This window comes from Colossoma macropomum, unplaced genomic scaffold (genome assembly GCF_904425465.1).
Source record: "Colossoma macropomum unplaced genomic scaffold, Colossoma_macropomum, whole genome shotgun sequence".
NCBI classification, from domain to species: domain Eukaryota; kingdom Metazoa; phylum Chordata; class Actinopteri; order Characiformes; family Serrasalmidae; genus Colossoma; species Colossoma macropomum.
Window position 1 is genome coordinate 36,605,849 of NW_023494793.1, and position 20,856 is coordinate 36,626,704.

Sequence of the window (20,856 nt, forward strand, 5' to 3'; positions counted from 1 at the left end):
TTATCAATCCCTGATATCTGTGTTGGCTATGCTACATTGTAAATGAGGGTCTCCCTCAGTTTATTCTGGTTTAAATAAAGGTTGATTGATATAGACCTACTAAATACTGTACATATACTGTAAATGCTATGTACAAAAGAAAGAAAGAAAGAAAGAAAGAAAGAAAGAAAGAAAGAAAGAAAGAAAGAGAAGAGGGAAAGACAGACAGATGAAAGGAATAAATAAGGAAAGAAAGAAAGAAAGAAAGAAAGAAAGAAAGAAGGAAAGACAGACTGACGAAAAAAAGAAGAAAGAAAGAAAGAAAGAAAGAAAGAAAGAAAGAAAGAAAAGAAAGAAAGAAAGAAAGAAAGAAAAAAGGAAAGACAGACAGACGAAAGAAAGAAAGAAAGAAAGAAAGAAAGAAAGAAAGCTCCCGCGGATCCTCACAGGCTTCCCCAATGAGCTGTAATGCCGCTGTGTTCCAGCAGAGGCCGCTGTCCCGTTTCTGAGCGCTCCCCCTGCTGCGCTGGTGAACTGCAGAAACTTGGCTGTCGGATTCCTGAACTATGGGCTGTCTGTCTGTCGGGAGGCGGAGACGCTTCAGCTTCTCTTCATTGCCCGTTTCACAAACTAGAGGAGAAACTCGCCGCTGCCCGCTGACTGAACACACCAGCGCCTGGGACACTTTCACTGGATTACCAGCCGGAACCTTCCGCTCTGACAGCAGGACGAGAGAGACAAACATTCAGGTAAGAACTGTTATCAGACTAGCTGATGATAGGTAGCCCACCTGCCCGAGGTGAAGGGGGGCTGTTACAGGGGGTGTTATGTAATGTCTCACAGTTTCTCTCTAAGGTTAACGCTGACTACACTGGGCTGTATATGAGCTGTCCTAATGTAAAGGTCTGTTGGGGAAGCAGTGAGCAGGAAGCTTTGCTGTAATAGCGATGAGACAGCGTTAATACTCAGCATCTTTCTGAATGAGCACCGCTGCTGTTCCAGCTCTGAGAACAACCTACAGAATCTGTGATCTGTCTGCTGGACACGTTACTGAGCTGGGGGCTTTGGCTGTGTGGAAGAGTGTGAAGTGATGTAATATTGCGGGGCAGTGGTTTGTAGGGTCTCCTACAACGTGCAAAGAGTGTTGATGAGCCATAGGGCAATGTACATGAGTGCTGGACCCCCCAGAACAGAGGGTTCTGTTTCTTTTGGTCGCTTTCGTCAATTCCTGACACAGGTTATGAAAGGTCTGAGTGGTTCTGAATGTTTTTGGTTAAAAAGGTCTTAAATGAAATGTATTAATTCATTAATTAATTTTTGTCCCTGGGATAATTTTCCTGTAATTGGTTTTTCTAGAGAAAAACTGGAACTCTTTGAGTTTGTGTAGCTCTTTGTGGATACCAGATGTCCCACAGGAAAATATGAATGTTTTGATGTCCCGGGGACATTTGGAATACTTTTTTACAAAAATAAATAACTAAATAAATCAATAAAAATTCCTTCACTTTAGTTTACTGAGGTTAAAGGGCCCATATCCTAATTTCTCTTGTTTTTTTTTTTCCCCTGAGGTCCACATTAATGGAATATGTGGCTTTATGTGCCAAAATCAGTCATAATTAATTTCTACATGACCATCTTTAAACCTCTCTCTCTTCCTTAATTCCTAAACACGCTATTTCTGTCATTGTGGCTGTACCTGTCTTCTAATTGGCTGCCCTGTTAGGTGACTCATTTAAAAAGCAGTCCAGACTGTACTCTCGCGGGGCCAGACGTGATCTCGTAAAGAGAACATACGTCTGTGGACAACTTGCTAAACTTTTGGCACTCAACTGTGGTGAAATCTGCTGCTAACAAGTGTTTAAAACCCACCCGCAAGTTCCTCACTCTGTGCTCTTTTAACCTCCAGAGTACATTCAATAACACAAGCAAAACAAGCTAGCTAGCAAACCACTAGCTAGTTTTCTCTCTGGTTTACGGTGTGTGACGCATTCTCTGCACACGTGACACACATACATACATACATACATACATCATCTAAACCGCTTATCCTTCTGGGTCGCGGGGGGTGCTGGAGCCTATCCCAGCTGTCATTGGGCGGAAGGCAGGATACACCCTGGACAGGTCACATGACACACATGTGCATGCTTAATTACATTTTTGGGGGGACTCTTAGGCTAACTTCCTGTCCAAGGGCTTACAAGAGGTTTGTTGTCTGTTGGACAAAGTGCACCATCGGCCCCTACTTTAAGCTCTCTCTGTTCATGAGGCTTTAAATTGGTTTAAAACTTTCACACTCTGTTTGTTTCCACCCTAATAAATCTACATTCTCATCCATATTTAGCTCAGAATTTCTCATGGTTATTCCTACACGTTGTCATTACAAGATCATGTCTGGCCCCGCAAGGCTATCCAGGCCGAAACACTCCTTATAACTTTAACATGAATGGCCGGGGCTAAAAGGCTGTAGGCGGAATAGGCGAATATATGTAAATTTATCGGTTTTCGTGACATCACAAAAACTGAATTCAGCATAGGTCGCCTTTGACGCTTAGTTTTGGTGTATGGACTGTATGGTATACGCAGCGAGTTGGACATTCTGAAACTTTAACAGTGTTTACATACTACGTCCAATTCTTTCATTAAAAAAATGATTTTTTTTTAATGTTAGGAGCCCTTTAAAACTATGACTGAGTTAGCTACAGTAATACAGAAGTCAGTGGAAATACCTTACTAGGATAGGAATACAAACTGTGTGTGTATGTGTGCGTAAATGAAATCAAAGTTCTATTAATAAAGTTAAGAACTTTTGTAACGCCCTCTGCTGGCCGACAGCAAGATTACAGCTCATGTAGCTAAATGTGAGTATGTCATCCCGAGAACGAGGAATTAAATGTGTTTTCCTGTGGTATATAAAGGATTTTTTCATCTTAATATGTATATTTTGTCCTTATAGGCACCTGCAAATAAACAGCCTTACCAGTAAATTTTTACATACATCATGATTCCAGCATTTATTGAATAAAACATGGCTAAAGTACATTTTCATGTACGTTGCATAGCAGCTGCCAAGGACTCATGTGACCCATGCCGTGAGACGCTATGGCGGGGTCATTGAAATGGCTTTGTACCTGCAGGCACTTTTGTCACATGATTGTCTGGAACAATTGGAGGAAGACGATCTGTTTGAGGCTGTGCTGAGCATTCCTCTTGTGTTTATGCTCAACTTCGTTTGATTCCTCTGGACAATGTTCGGGAGTCACTCGTCTCACTTAGGCCTGCACTGACACTGCACGCTGTTTATGCTCAAAGTGCATTAGGCTACTGTCAGCAACCATTTCTCAGAACCAAGGGCTTCTTCAGAAACTGCTCTGTGGCAGACAACCAGGCCAACATACTTTTATTATGATAAAGCATTATGGTAAAAGCTAACTGCTAACTGTTAATCCTTGCTATATTGCAGGGGTGGGACACTCCAGTTCTGGAGGGCACAGTTTGGTGATTTTTCGTTGAAGCATACATGATTAAACTCATCAGTTAATTGCTAGGTTTAGTTGGTGTGCTAGACCAGAGAAATTGCCAAACTGTGTAAAAATCAGGTTTTCGGTTTCCCACCTCTGTTGTATTGCTTTTCTATGTATGTATGGGAGCTGTGCTGTAAGTAGCGATGGGTGATATGATGACATGTTAACATCGTTATGATTAATTACATCACAATATGTGTCATGGGCATCATCAGTACTCCTAAAACACTAAACTGAATGTATTCTAAAAAATAGGATTATAACAAGTGTACAGCTGTCAAAGTTAACAGTGCCATTAATGCATTTTCCTGGTTTGATGCTTCAAATCGGCTGTAGTATTGCAGTCTGAAACCCAGCTGCTCATGCGCTGTATATTACTATGACACAGTTAGCCCTCTTGTTTTTTAAGTGGCGTTTAAAGCACAATCAGCACCTTCAGCAAGACTGTGCTGGACAGTGCTAATGGGAGGCCTATAGATAAATCAACAAGCAACAAACTAACAAAATCAATAGCAAAGTGGAAAACTCCAGTTCCCCTCGAGACACTCCACTGTAACAAGAATCCACAAGCTGTTTGAAGTGAGAGGCTACAGTAAGGAGGATTTGGAACCATTGACTAAATATTACATGATATATATCATAGGGGAACCCTCAGGGCCTTCTAGGCCTTCAGAGAAGGCATAATCATTTCCAGGAACTTAAAACACGTCTGCAATTTTAAGTTCATTTTTTTTTCAGTAGAATCATGCTTGTATGATTCTGGAGAAACACCCATCCATATGGTCACCAGACAGCAGACTCTACTTGATGGCATTTAATAATAATAGTACTGCTTATATGTAAACTGTGCAAGTATAAAGGTGCTACACTTATTTCATAGGTAAGTTTTGGTTGGAAACAAAGTGGTTAAATTCTTGACATGTCCAGTGGAAATCAGGATTTTTTTCCCATGGTACCTAGGTAGATATGGCTAAACTTGCTCTCCCATTGGTTAAAGATGTCAGGAGCTGACCTAAAGGCCTAACACGTCACATTAACTGCTAACATAGTTAGGTAGTGAGAGTGGAATCTACCGATGTCATTTTTGATTTCCCATCAGACACCACAATGCACCAATTATTCCAGTTATTCCAGTGACATCAGTGACGTCAGTGACTGTGAATACAGTCTGTAGTCTAAACAGGTTTTGGTCAGTTGTTAGAAATAGAAAACAGTGGCAGCTCTTTGTCAGGGCTCTTTACTGAAAGAATGACTGTAAAACCGATAAATGCAGGTACCAGGTATGTTAATACGGCAGTGACAGGCTTCAAATAGAACATGGAATGTCTATTACAGGCTTCAAATATTGGCGTTTAATGCAGAATAGCCAAACATGTTCATGTACAATACCGTTAGTTTAGTGCTGACATGCTAATAGAAACCCATAGGGGTGTCAGCAGAAATTGGCATTATCAGAGAGGTGTTTTTAGGCTGAGTTTTGACATTTAGGCTCTGAACTGAAGGCCTACCTCTAACAGTCGTTGTTAGCCACTGACATATAATATATACATTCGTTGAATGGAACATGCAGCCACTGTTGTTCTCACTGGACGTCGGAAATGCAAGTTTGAAACTGTATTCACTTTATGGAAATCATGTTATTTTCCTGTTCAGGTTCATGTGAACCCTGTATTCAAATGTTGAAAGTAATTTTATTAAAGTAATAAATATATTCTGATGAAGCTTTTTTTCCCCATTCATATCTACAGCGAAATGCTCTGCTTTTGGTGAATCTTTCTTTAGGGTTGACATCGTTTTATTTTTAACAGTAGTTATTTCATCCTGTTCTTTCTCAAATAGTCTGTTTGTACAAAGATTGAACTAAGAAGAAGCCATTATCCTCAGATTTTCACAGCCTTTAAAAATGTGCCACTGCCATTTTGCAGGTCCATTACAATACTTAGAAGTACTAAGTATTGTGATACATATTGTGTATCCCATCGTAATATTGAGACGGAAATGATTTTGAGCTTGACGTTGTCAAAGCTACTGAAAGCCCAACGCAGACCAAATCTATTTGGCAAATGTAATTAAAAACACATTAAGGCACATTAATAACACAAACTATATTTTTACTCCAAGCCTCATCCCTCATAGGTCATAGGTTAACAACAGCAGTAGCACATTTTTACCCTTCCCACAGTACCGTGCGACATTCCTCCACTGTCTTCCTACCACTGACTAGGAGAACACACATGCACTTCGCCACTGCAGTCTGTCTCGCCCTGTTCCGGTGGCCTGAGACCAGTCCATGGTTTTTAATACGAAGTAATAGGTCAGCTTATGCATATTAATAGCCAGGGCTAGATAGTGTTTAAAACAGCAGCATCACTGTTTCAGGCTTGCGGGCAGACTAATGTAAGCTTAGCCCATTACCAGTTCATCTAAACACCACATTGAGAATTGAGTCGCAGAGGCTAAATATAGTGTGGACATATGAAAAATAGCACCATATTGAGACGTTCATACATTAAAGGGATATTCCACTGTTTTTCAGCCTGATCTCGATCCACTGCGTCCGTAGTATTCAGTCGATTACCACTGACAATATCAGTGCAGGACAGAGAAGAACAGAAACACACTGACTCTTAACATACTTTTAATGGAAGCTAAAGGGCAGATGCTGTAGTACCTGCCCAGTGGGTTCTATTTATAGCATGACTCAAAACAACACATTTTCTTTTCTTTCACAAGTGCAAAATCGACCATATGTTAGAAGATGTGGCAGATATCGATTGGGTTGAAAAACAATGGAGTATGCCTTTAACCCTTTAAAGGGAAATTTCACCTGTTTGTGTGTAATTCAATCGTTGAGATGTAAACAAAGTCATTCAGAGAGGTTTGAGATAATAGGAATAGTGAGAATTTAATGGTTTAATAGTGTTAGACAATAAAAAAATGGCAAATAAAGAGACACATAAAGTAAGTGGGTGGAAGTTTCACTCATGCAAATGCAATGTTTGCTCAGTTATGTATGATGATACAGCCAAGAGTGCCAAGGTTATCTAAATGAAATACGGCATACCATTCATATTTCTGCTTCCTGTCTGCGGCTGAGCGTTGTGGTTTGTGGTTTATTTAGCCCTCCACAACATGAGTGACACAGTCTCTTCTGCTTTGGAGAGTGACGGATATGCAGAACAGTTTCTTGGTGTTGCAGAAGTAATAGTGAACAGGCTGGCTGTGCTTTGGTGGAGCAGGCAGTTTATACAAGGTCTAATAGAGAATGAATCTGCAGCTTTTTTTGGCCAATAATATCAGTAAAAATAAAACAATAATATAATAATATCATATATATATAGCCAATAATCTCATGGATTTCTCAATATTGGCCAAACAAATATCACAAATAATCTGAGAAGTACTGGAGTATAAATGTAAAATCTAAAATAAATAAATATGAGAAATCTGGTTAGCCCAGAGCTAACAGAGCTAACTAGCCTCATTGTTGTATGCCTGTGAGGACTCCGCTGAGGATTTTTACCTCAGCGGATCATGTGCCAACATGATATTTGTCAGGTAAATAATGTTATATATGTCTCTGTTTCTGTACCTAGCTAACTAACATCTGCTAGAGTAGTTAGCCTAGTTAGCTAGCAAAAAACCTCATCATTTATGCCTTCTCAGTCACGGCCTTAACAGCGCGTCCTTGGCTGTGTGCTTCGATGTAGCAAGGTGTAGCGTACTTAATCGCAACATTGGCCTGTTCATTTTCTCTGTTTTCTCATGATGAAATGTAACTAACAAAACTCCGAATAATGATTTCAGTATTCGAATACTGGCACCTCCACCAGTTAACCGAACACTCAAGTAACCGTGAACATCCCTAATATCAGCCAGTATTAGAGCTGGGCAATATGATAAATCTTTATCGTTATCGTGATAAATTACATTACAATATGTCACAGTGTAGTTTTCTGAGCATATCGTGGATATTGTCAGTACTTAAAAGCATAAATAGTCTGTTTAATTGGATTTACTCTGTACTTAACAGCAGTTTAGTTTGTTTAATTTAATTCAGAGCAGCACAGTGTGTGAAATGTTGAATACAAATGATTTTGTGGTAGTATTTTTAAAATGTGGCACCATTTTGTCTTTTTACTTGTCGATTGCCAGAAAAAATAAATATCATGACTAATCCTGTATAGTTTAAAACATCCTGAAGAATTGTGATAATACATTTTGCCATATTGCCCACCTCTATCCATTATTAATGGTTCTAATATGCAATATTATTGGTATCGAAAATTTCAGATTTTTTTTTCATCGTGAGTGGCATGAAATATACATTTCAGACCCTACTTGTTTCATCATGTGAAACACTGAAGATACTGTATTAACAAAATCCCAGTCAGTCTCTTTATGTGCTAATTTACATATATATGTATATGTAATTTACATATTTATATATATATATATATATATATATATATATATATATATATATATATATATATATATATATATATATATATATACATACAAATATACATTCATAGATCAGTAGCTTAGCAGTGCCGTCCATGGTGCGCTAACTCCAAGTAGGCCCAGCAAACAGATACAGCATGTTTGCCTCAGTATTTAGTGAGTGGATGATATGAAGTGCTGTGGTATGAGAGGCACTGAGGGGGCTTCAGTCTGTTACTGAGGAGGAAGGGTGTGTTTAGAGTGATGACTTTGCGTGGGTGTTTTTGTACTTTCAGCTTGTCGTGCAGTCATTTCAGCCAAAGGTTATCGTGCCGGTGTTTTTGAATTGGAAATCAGTGGATGCAAATTCCCTCTTCTAGCGCATCTGGCTGTTCTACTCTACTTTCATACGCAGCCCCACTCCTGTACACAGTTAAGACAGTCAGCATTCAGAACTTTCGGTTTAATATAAAGGTTTTTAGGGCTAATATGTTACACAATGAAGGTAAGTAACATATTAGTGGTCGTCTGTAAGTCACATGGATGGCCACATCTTTGTTATAACAAGGAAACAGAATTAAGTTCCTGTATCTCCCCAAACGTGTTACAAAAGAGTCTGCCAGTAAACCTGGTAAATGAGTGGTGTTTTTGGAAAGTTGCCCGTATGTTTTGCTTTGTGTTAAACTGACGAGTTCCAAAGCCTATACATTTTGTCCTGCATATATATTTCCCTGGAATATCACTGTCATTTGGGTTATGAGGTCGTTAAGTGGTCGAAATAGGAATATTTCTACATGCAAGCTAAGATTCCTGTGCATTGAACTGCCATCATAAGACTGGAACCCTCACCAAAATAGCCCACAAACCTACAAGCTTTATCTTTGGCAAGAATTAAGTTTGTTAATACTCATGTTTAATCATTTTAGATGTCATTTTGTTGGTTGTTGTCTATTTTGTGGTTTGTGCAAAGGATGGAATGTCTTTTTAATCAGAAACCTTCATCGTCAAGGACACCAGTGAGTCCTGCTGCCCATTGTTCTTGTCTGCTCCCCATCCTCGCTCATGGTCCTTGCAAAGCTCATATATAATCATTTGCTATTTTTTACAGTCCTTGATGGAAAGTTCTATTTGATATACCTTTACGGTGGAGCTGCATTGTTTGGCGGAGTGTTGGATTAAATTTGACCTTTTCTTGTACTGCTTGTCTGACTTATTTGTATCATGAAAGGTCAAGGTGTATTGCTCGGTGTCACAGCCTCAGTGACCTGCCTCAATCAGTGGATCAGCATGATAATGAAATGAACAGCATGTGAGCTTCATTTGACACAGCTTACATAACGCTGCACTGGATTCTTCCTTGTTTAGTTAGAATCAGTCCAGCACGCTCAAGGCATGTGTGTAAGCTGTCCTTACTGTGGGCTGGCGTGGTGGACTATGTTAAGAGAGAGGGAGCTCAGTGTGGATTTTTCCATCATGTTAAAGAATGAATTATTTCATTCTGTTAAAGATTAACTGGAGGAAATTTAGATTTTTTGATGTTGTTAGTGAAATCTAAAGATATATATCCACTTGGTAACCAGTAGCCAGTTACATACCATTTTCAGTGTTTAGTTTGTCCACTCTTTGCCTTTATTACAGCTTTTATTCTTTTCAGGAGACTCACTTTCAGCTTTTCAAAGAAATCTGCAGGGGTAAGTTCAGTCTTAGAAGTTGGTTGCATTTTCACCTTCTCGTGATCCAAGTAATCCCAAACACATTCAATAATGTTGCCGTCTGGACTCCAGGGGTGGCCACCAGCAGCTTCTATGTTTGATTTGCAAATTGTCTTTCTTTGACTAGACGTTAAGTAAATAAAGGTGGTGTCTGAACATTTGCTGAACATTTGTTTTAGCTCTGGTTGTTACGTTTTGTTTTTCTTTCAGTTCCTTTCCTTGTGCCACGTGTACTTTATGAAGGTGTTATGATTTTTTTCTAGCTTTGTCACTCAGCTGTTGAGAAGTTAAACAGTATTATTAATTGGTTTGTTGACTCAGGGTTGTGACAAACAATGAAATGCTGATATCCTCTCCGTTCGCTGATTAATGCTTACCTCACATGTTTCCACATTAAAGTCTCTTTGCTTTTTGAGCCATTACGCTTTTCACCTACTCCTTGAGTGGGTTACAGCCAAACATCATCTATAATTGTATATTTGGAATAATGCTGTATGGAGCAGCTTTGTGAACGCAATTATTGTTGTTTAAGCCTAATTTGGGACTCCAGTGGGGATTTTCCGTTGAAAGTGCTTTGAAATGTTGTCGGTAAAACTGTCCCTTTCTTATGTAATGCCTGTGACGCTGTTTGATCTGGGAAACCATGTTGTTTCTCACATCATCCAAAGACAGCAGTTGGAAGCAGGTCAAAAAAAAGAGATGGGCTACATTTACATGTTGAACAGAGATAGATGTACCGTTCCGAACACAATATTGCCCTCTGGGCGCAGATTAAACCTAGTCCTGGACTATAAAAAGGGTTGCAGTGAAGCATTCTCACGATGATGTAGCCTCTGAATAGACATAAAGAACATGACGCCATTATGGAATATGCCTGTCTGTTTGAGAGCCAAACAGGAAGGAAAAGAAATACTATTGGGCCTGAACAGAGGGCAGTTGATGAGCCTATTGTAGACCTCGCCCTCAGCCCCCCTGTGTGTCTGGACCACATAACTTTAAATGTCCGCAAGGAACTCTGAACGCTACCTGTTTTGAGCCACATTGGAGATTGTTCTAGCAGTAAACGTGGGCACTAATGTTCACGTCATTGGTTGCATAACATTAATAGAACCTAAACATGCGTATATCCGGCCCTTTTCATCTTCAGGGAAAAGGAGCTTTAATTGTGTCCAGTGGCAACATGTCCCAAGTGGACTGGAGGCTTCCTGGAAATGCTCGGATTGTCGTAGGCTTTTCCAGGTGGCCATTAGTCTTGCTCATTAGCTGCCTTGGAGGATGGTAGACTCATAAATAAATATTTCTAAAAGGTTTTTGGCTTATTGGCTTGGACATACGGTTCCTAGAAAAACATTTAATTGGTATAGTTCTTTTATATTACATGGATGTTCTTTAAACTGGTTCTTCACATTGATACATATCAATCACAAAAAAGGATCTTTAGTTTTAAGAGTCTCCATCTTAAATCTTGCTTTTACACCAACAATCTTTTGTCCAGATTCCAGTACCTCCTCATATTCAAGAAGCAAAGCTTCACTGTAATCCATTCTGCATGCACATGACCACTGGAGCACATCACATGGTTGTCAAACTTTGTAGTGTTATGAGAGAGAGGTTTTTTATTCTGTACCATAACACTTCATTCTGCAATGGCAAAGTGCCATAGCTCTTAAAACGTAATGGCACTTCGGTGGCTGTTTGATCCAAGCAGACCCTCGGAAGACCCTTGAGATCTTGGTTCCGTTGCTTTTAAATAGTTCCCTGCTCCATTACCTTTTGTCTTTTGTCCATTTGCCCATTTTGCTGGTTCCATACTGCTCATATCACTGCAGAAGTGAGTCAGTAACAGTGCCTTTGCTCACTGCTCCACAGATCAACAGTATTAGGAAGAGGAAGAACAGAAGAAGGCCTGTTATCTCTGAGCTGGAGTTCAGCCCACATGTGAAAAGGCTTCTGAGGACCAGTGCAAGTAACAACAACAAGACAGAACCCTTGCCGTGAGAGAAGTAATGCACTAAATTTACTTGAATGATTCATATGTACACATCATTTTCAGATTTCCACAACACAATTCGGTCTTTTGGTTTACTTTTAACAATAATCATGTTGATGTGATGTATTTTATCCATGAGGAAATGATGTACACATTTGAATTAGTAAAATCAGTGTGAAATATGTTTAGTCTGCTAACTGTTGCTGTATTCATGACAACAGAGGATACAGACCTTTCAAACTCTGAGCTTCCTACTTCCCACTTCAAAGCATTCATGCAACAGCTTGAAGGCAGGACAACTAGACAGTAATCTAGCTAGGGATGCACGATGATATCGGGATCATAGTGATGTCAGCAGATATTTAGTTAAAAAAATCAGCATTGGACAGATGTTTATATCTGACCAATGTTTCAAACAGATTTGATGATGATTTGAGTATTTATTGTGCTCAGAGCATTTAGACTGATGCTGGGTTACTGTGCTAAAATACCTGTATTTAGTTCATTTTGGAACCGTCTACAAACAAACATTGTACAGAACAACCTATGGTTGCAATTATCTATTTATCCTTATGTATCTGGTGATATTATACACAAATAGCATATCATACACGAACATTGGCTCAAAAGTATGCCCCAAAAAGCTTAAACCCCCTTTATTACTTCTTGTTCAATGGGCACCGCCTTATTGACATGACGTTGTGGAATTGTGACTCAGAGGAGTCAGAGCTCTAGAGAAACTCTGACTCTCTTTGTGGGAATTACAAGTTGGATAACTATCCAAATGGATTCGTCTACTTTGAAGTCTAAAACTTCACAATTCCCACTTGTTCATGAATGTAGCATACCTACCAGTATGACCCAACTGTCTTACTCTCCCAGTGCTGATCTGGGACTGCATTCTTTAGAACCCTAAAAAATGAAAGAAAGGCACATTAAAAGGTGTCTGAAATTGGCTTTATGATTAGAACACCAGATCCAGATCACCTGCTTATGATGCATTACAGTGTCTTAAATCACAGTTTTTTTCCTGCATAAGTCCTGGAGGACGGCATATGGTAAATGTCAGGCAAGCAAATTTAAAAGAGCCATTTTTAAACATCTTTGCAAGTCTGTTCTGGTAGATTATTTGTGTCTTTCTTTCTTTCTTTGCATTTTAGGCAGATATTTAGGTCATCATCTGCTTAATTCACATCAAAAACATATTTTTACTGCTTTTTTCAGTCTTCTCTCTCTATTCTTTCCTCTTTTCCCTTCTTTCTCACTCCTCCCTATCTATTCCCCCTCATCTCTCCTAGTTTTACGTCTCTCTCTTCCCGCCTCTTTTCCCCTTTCTCTCCTCTTCCCCTAATCCTTTACTATTTCTTCTCTCTTATCCTTTTTCATCTCCTGTATGTTCGTTTCCCCATTCTAATTCCCCTTCCATCTCCCCCTCTTTCCTGTCCTGTCTTTTTTCCTTTTTCCTCTTTTTTCCCACTCTTGCCCTCTCTCCCCTTCCTATTTCCTCTCCCCTCTTTCCCCTTTCCATCACCCACTTCCTCCTCAACCATTTTCCTCTCTCTCCTTCTCTTTCCTTTGCTTTTCCTTCATTTTTCTTTCCTGTTCTTTTTCCTGATCTCTTTCTTATTTCTCCCTATTCCTTCTTTCTTTCCCCTCCTCTCTGCTCTCTCTTTTCTTTTCTCTTCTGTTTCCCACCTTTCTCTCATCTCTCCTCTTTCCCTCTCTTCTCTCCTCACCTTTCCTCTCCCCTTCCTCTTTCTTCTTTCCAGCCCCTCATTTCTTCTTTCCTCTCCCCTCTTCCTTATCTCTTACTTATCTCTCCCTTTTCATTCTTTCTTTCCTGTCTCTCTCTCTCTCTCTTTCTGTCTCTCTCTCTCTCTCTCTCTCTCTCTTTCTCTGCTGCAGTCCCTCGCCGCTGCCCTTGCCTCCAGTCACTCGGCCTGCAGGCTTTGTCCTAATCAGCCTCCTCACGCTGCTCGCCTCATGCAGAGTGGGACCCGCCTAGAATAGTAAACAGACTTAAACAGCCACAGCACCCTCTCTCTTTCTCTCTGCTGTTTTTCTTCTCCTCCTTCCTCCTTATCTCTCACGCCATCCTCCTCACGCCCTGCCCAGCGTATCAGAGGCCACTGGCCAGCCTCCAGTCCTGAAAGACTGTGAATGCATTTTCTAAATGCCTCATAATGCTCTAATAGTTGCTCATGAGGTGTGTGCTCATGTCCATTAGGTGTGTGCTCGAGTCCACCACAAACAGGCAGCGCTCTGTGGAGGCTAAAATTAGCCTCAATGGCCGTTTTTGTCTCCTGTGGTGACATGTGCTACTGATAGTTTCCAATGCACAGTGGCAGCTCCTGGATTTGCGTTTGTGAACATGCTTGCGTCACACAGAACGCTTAACTCCAAAATTCCATTGAGGAAAGTCAAAGTGTGCCATACTGGCTTTGAAGACTGGAGAATAACTTAAGTGCTGTGTGTCTGGAAGGATTCACCCTGTCAGCATTAGTTTAGTGGATACATATAATTTGCCAAAAAGAAATACTGAATATTGTATCGTTGCATCATGACTAGCCTGTTAGCATGTGGCTAATGTGTTAGCATGGGGCTAACATATTATGATGTCCACAAGAAAGAGGAGTGGCCAAAAAGCATCTTGGCACAGAAATGTTCTTTATTACACAGCTTGTGCGCACTTACAACATGTGGCTCTTAACGCTTGGGGGCTAGCTACAGAACAAGGGGAAATGGTGGGGGGTTGTCTACGGTTATCTAGTGCCAATGTACCACTGGTGTTAAACATGATATAACATCAACAACAGTGGCATTCAACAATTACAACATGACTTTTGTTGAAAATATTGAAAATAATGTTGAACGATTACATATTTGTACAATTGAAAAATGTTATTTTTACCAAAAGGTCTTTAATTAAAATTCAATAAGGTCTCAAAGAAATTACCTCAAGCAAAGGTCCGGAACCTCATAATGTCTAACTTGCATTATGATTCAGTGCCATATACTGTACACTGAAGTAGTAGTTATATCAACATCTTATGTAGTCAACAACTGAATGTCAAATCAAATAAAGTACAATTCAGTCATATTTCAACAATATTTATTGTTAGTTTTCTCTTTTTAGAGCAAACCATGTAAAATAATCTGGCTCACTTTCTTCTCCAACTGCTATGTCTCGCCTCATCCCTCCCCTGTGTGTGCGCCACTCACTCGAGTCTGAGTGCTCATTGTAATGCACAGATCTGATTGGCCGAGTAGCATCATCTGTGATTTTTACAACGCATGCGATTGGTCTGTGAGTTTCCCGGGCCGCTAAAGCCGTACCGTAAAGGCTAGAAAAGTTACGCAAATTAAAATAGGACCACCTGGTCAAAATTAAATAATTCTCCATAGTTTATTGGTTATAGGCCCAGGTCCGCATAGGACAGTGTCTGGGTCTGGACTCGGACCGCGGTCCGCCTATTAGTGACTTCTGATTTATACAATTGAAAAATGTATCAAATTGAGACAACAATGTATCATATCGAATTGAATAATGAATGTTGTGAATCGTAACACCCCTACAAGTTTCCCTTCACCTCAGACGTAGTCAAGACTTCGAAGTGGTGTTCGAAGTTTGCTTCAGTTTTGCACTGAAGCGACAAAGCTAATGTAGCTAACAAGTAATAGATGGTTATACCTCACTTGTTAGCTACATTAGCTTTGTCGATGCAGTGCAAAACGGAGGCAAACTTCGAACGCCAAACTTATCTTGTGTCTTGACTACATTTGATGTAAAGAGAAACTTGCAGGGGTATTCGAAGTTTGCCTCAGTTTTGCACTGGAGCAACAAAAACTAATGTAGCTAACAAGTAATACATGGTTATACCTCACCAGTTAGCATCATGCAAACTGCAATGCTAACCATCACTCACCTCAAACATCAAGTTGTTAAGTAACTTCAGATAAACTCGCTGATTTGGTTCCATAGTCATAATGTTATCGATATAAACACTGACAAAACTGCATAGCATAGCTAAAATCAACAGTAGCAGTAGCCATCCTGAAACCTGAATTGTGTCTATAATTTTATCTATTTAGATAACATATCATATATTGTCAGAAGCAAACTTCAGACAGCAAATGTGTCTTGGTTGATCATGGTATTTTTGAGTAAAAATGTGTAACTTTTTGCCAAGTAATTCTTTTAGTGTAGTTATATGGTTATATGGTTAACTTATTCCACTTCATAGCACTAGTTTAAGCAGTTTTCTTGTCAAAGAAATTTTCTAACAAAGTAACTTTTCTTTCCTTTAACAATTTTATATGCTCAATTAAGATCACACTAACAGAAGTCTGCACAGTTCCCATCAGTTTGCAACACTAGGTCCTGTTAAAACCCCCAGGCACTTTTGAAATGGGAGCCTCCTAAAAATGTTTCATAACACAATATTCAATTACAGCCTTTGGCGAGAAAACTTTTTACACAGGATGCAAAACCCTTTTCACAATCAGTGTCATTGTGTCCAATTAGTGCACTGAAGATTGAGCCTCCAGCTATGAACAAAGAGTGTGCCCATGTGTGGCCTGCTGAGCTGGAGACAGTCTTCATCCTGCGTCGTAGCTTTAAGCCCTCAATTAGTGTGGGACGATTATAAAACCTCAGGCTTCACGCTTGAATGGTAATGTGGAAGTATTAAGAACATCAACACGATTAAGATTAAATCCTGAAAAGTTGTTCCAGTAAATTGGACATCACCAGGATGTTTCTTGGCACTATAAATTCTCTTTATTAGTCATTTTTTATGCACCAACACAAACTCACTCTTAGTGCTCATGTTACACTTTTCCATTGCCTGTAAGAGCTGTAATGGAATTCCTTTGTTTGGTGTGCAGGTGTTTGTTTTCAGAGAGATGACTGTTGGATGAAAAACATCATTGATCACTTTTTTCGTACAAAATAATCTGATAACTGCAGAAAAAAAGATTTCGGCAGTAATTCATCATTTTATGGCTGCACATAATATCAGGGTTGAGCAAAATACTTTGAAAAAGTAGCAATGGCTGAATACTGAATACAGTGTCTTAAATGTATTCAGTAATGTATTCTGTTACAATACATACAAAAGCGACATATTCAGAATATATTTAGAATATAAACTTCATATTGATAGAGCACATGGAAAAATCCTTCTTTCTTTACTCAGTTCACGCTATGTTTTACTTTTAGTGGTTTTCTTCGTGTACTTGTTCTGTTAATACATTTCTTGAAAAATTCATTTAAATCACTAAAATGAGATTTTGAAAATACTCAACTTTTTTTCTCTCTTATCGCCTGCTTTAGTCCACTGCTGCTCACACAATCACCCAAGCAGGAGTCCAGTATAACACTGTTGCTAAACTCACTCACAAACATGTCCACTACTGAGGAGATTAGTAGTTTGATCATCACTCAAAGAGCTCAGTAACACTGAGATTAATAACTGATCAGCACATTGATTTATCATTATACTCAGGCTTTAGCAGAGCTCAGTAACACTGAGATTAATAACTGATCACCACATTGATTTATCAGTCTACTCTGGCTTTAGCAGAGCTCAGTAACACTGAAATTAATGACTGATCATCACATTGATTTATCAGTCTACTCTGGCTTTAGCAGAGCTCAGTAACACTGAAATTAATGACTGATCATCACATTGATTTATCAGTCTGCTCAGGCTTTAGCAGAGCTCAGTAATACTGAGATTAATAACTGATCACATTGATTTATCAGTCTACTCAGGCTTTAGCAGAGCTCAGTAACACTGAGATTAATAACTGATCATCACATTGATTTATCAGTCTGCTCAGGCTTTAGCAGAGCTCAGTAACACTGAGATTAATGACTGATCATCACATTGATTTATCAGTCTGCTCAGGCTTTAGCAGAGCTCAGTAACACTGAGATTAATAACTGGCCCATCACTTTGGTTTATCGGTCTACTCAGGCTTTAGCAGGAACTTCAGTGTTTGTAAAGAAGCCGTTAATTTAAGTCCTCCTTAGAATTCGTCTAATGAGCGTGTTTGCTACATGCTGTACACTGATTCTAAAATAGTTCATAAACAAGCATTGATGGTGTTTCTTTTGAGGATTTTTTTTAATTTAGTGTACAAGTATTCTAAACGTATTCTAAATATTTATTGCTTTTTTGGTCATTTTTGTGGACATGTGTGGACATGGGCCCTTTTAATTGATATGAAACTTTTACATTATGTGTAAAGTTCCTTCACGCCCACATATCTCATCTGCAAAAATATTTTTTTAAAGAATCATGCTCTGAAAGAATCACTAGGGACCCTAAAGCGGTTCTGCTATGGCCCTTTTTGGCACCTTTGTTTTTAAAAGTGTGGATGCCACAGGGCCATGTGTAAATATTACAAGCCTATCAGACATAACAAACAGAGATTGTTTGTGCCAAAGCTATTGAACCATACTCTATAATCAGACACTTCAATCTGTCAGCGTTGGAAGTCTCTTTCCAAAAGGATCAGGTGTTTTGTTGTAGGCAGCTCTAAAAAGGAAACGCACCAAGGAAAGGATGAACAGCATGCCTTACAAGGACTAAACAGCTCCTGATGGACTGTGGACCTTTTTTCAGTCTGTTTAAGCAATAATGCTATCATCATGTGCGCAGTTGGCTTAAATCCTAGATGGTCCTCAGTGCTCCTGTATATTGCTCCAGCAGGTTACCTGTTATTCAGTCTATGATTTTATTACAGGAATTTACAGCTCCTCTCAGTAGTACGCCAGGGGCAGGGCAGGGTTAAGAGCTTCACTCAGGGCCACGGCAGCAATGAGGAGTGAAAAAGCAGTAAGGCCAAAGGCAATAGGTGATTGGTCCAAGTTCACACACGTCCAACGTAAGAGCTGAAGCAGTGACTTTCCTGTTATCAGCATGGATAACATAACAACTGAGGCACTGCCATCCAGCTGACCGTCAGGCTGCCTGATAAGGAAACACAGGTTAACCCTTAGAAGCCTAGACATATTTTTGCTGCTTGATTTACATGTTTAGTTGCTTATTGATATGTATTTACATTCTGTATCGACAGGTTAGGTCCGTACCTTTGTCCATTTGCTTTGGTGTCAAAAATGACCGAAAGTAGTTCTCTTTCCATAAAACAAGACTGTATATACAGTAGAGATGGACGAGATGCCAAAAAAAAATTGTGATACTTCAAGAAATTTTTACAATACATGATATGCTATTTTTTTTTCTACATTTAAATAAAAATACTATTATAAACTGTGAATACAGTGATTTTTATTCAATATTTGGCATACTGGTTTGCACTAAATCTGGTTAAATGGGACTTATTTTGCTCTCTTTATAATGAAACAGACACTTGGTTTTACAAATACTGATGATATACATGATCAGAAATTTTGTGAAACAATTTATCTCGATAACTATATATTAGTATATTGTATTTATATATTAGTATGTTGTATATGGTATCATAATAAAATGTCTAGTACTTACAAACACAAATATGGTACAAATTGAACATTTCCAGTTTGCACTTTTGACAGTTTCTCAGTTTGTTCAAATGGGCAATGAGTTAGAAATAATTTAATAAAATATGTTTTCGCTGTTGGAACAAAATCTTGTATCTCGAACAAATCAAGCAAAAACATTTGTAACTTTGAGTGGAAGTTTTTGTAACACGATTTTATTCTAAGTAGTTTTAGACCGTATATATTGGTCCATTTGACATAAAAGTTTGGCTGTGTAAAGGGCAGCTGGCATTTTCAAATTATATAAAAACAAACTGCTTTTAAATGAGACCTTTAATGAAATAATCCACATTATTTCTTGTTAGCTCAGTCTTCAGTTCTCTTACCCTCTCTCTCTCTCTCTCTGCCTCCTACTCTGTTTACAGACATTGCTCCTGAGCTCATAGCAACCACAGAGAGACAGGACAGATAGAAAAGTGTTATGATGATAAAGAGACAAGTGTTCTCAACAATCTCCTCCTAGTCTCCAGCAAAGCATCTCAGAAACATAGTCCCTAAAAGCCCTGGAGAGGGATCATCTCCAGGCCACCTTTCAGTGCTGCAACAGAGGATTTAAATGTCAGCATTGTTAGAAGTCTACCAAATGTCCTGCATGTGTATTTTACTTCTACTATATGAGAGTAGAGGTGGGTAGTAACTGTACCCACCTCTAGTAACTAAGTTCATTTACTAAGGTCCACATACAATTTAGTATTTTGAGCATTTTCAACTGATAATACCTTTACTTCTACATAAATATATTTGTGACCAAAGTAAACTATTTCTTCCTCAGTTCCACTTTAGTCCGTGACATTTAGTTTCTGTTGGTTCTGTTCTGTTTTGTTCTGATGTTTCTGCAGCAGGACGGCTTTGCTCTTGCTCACACCTCTCACTTGCTTTGGCTTTTTTTAGACTAAAAGAACCCCAAAAGTAGAAAAATAGACCCTAACAAACTTCAGTTCGTATGCTGATAGATGCTGGATGCACTAAGAATTTGCGTTGCAGTTCTATAGAGTATAGTTGGCTCTATTTCATTAAAGCTGGCTTTAGTTCACTATTGAAGTTGGTTCTATTTCATTTGTAACATTGGTTCTATTTCATTAGTAAAATTAGCTCTCTTTCATTAGTAAAGTTGGCCCCATTTCATTAGTAAAGTTGGCCCCATTTCATTAGTAAAGTTGGCCCCATTTCATTAGTAAAGTTGGCTCTATTTCATTAGTAAAGTTGGCTCTGTTTCATTAGTAAAGTTGGCCTCATTTCATTAGTAAGGTTGGACTCTGTTTCATTAGTAAAGTTGGCCCTATTTCATTAGTAAATTTGGCTCTGCTTCCTTAGTAAAGTTGGTTCTATTTGACTAATAAAAGTGATTCTGTTTCACTAGTAAATTAGTTTTATTTCATTAGTAAAGTTGGTTGTATTTCATGAGTACAGTTGATTCTGTTTCATTCGTAAATGTAACTCTGTTTGACTAGTAAATTATTTATATTTCATTAGTAACATTTCTTCTATGTTATTAATGAAGTTGGTTCTGTTTTATTAGTACAGTTGCTCTATTTCATGAGTACAGTTGGTTCTATTACAGTAGTAAAACTGGTTCTATTTGACTAGTAAGTTGATTCTATTTGACTATATTTCACCATTTTACTGATGGATATTGTCAAAAGGCTGTTTTCTCTC

General features: G+C 38.8%; 1 protein-coding gene across 4 annotated transcripts in view; it reads left to right on the top strand.

Annotated features, from left to right (window-relative positions):
* The first annotated feature begins 524 nt into the window (after positions 1 to 524).
* pip5k1bb (phosphatidylinositol-4-phosphate 5-kinase, type I, beta b) overlaps positions 525 to 20,856 on the top strand; it is a 59,255-nt gene continuing 38,923 nt past the window's right edge. The window contains exons 1-2 of one of the 4 annotated variants that reach the window (XM_036579412.1): positions 525 to 728; positions 11,528 to 11,661. The gene's annotated coding sequence lies outside the window, so the exon portion shown is untranslated. The remainder of the gene's footprint in view (positions 729 to 11,527; positions 11,662 to 20,856) is intronic. The other 3 variants (XM_036579411.1, XM_036579413.1, XM_036579414.1) reach the window with 3 other exon arrangements.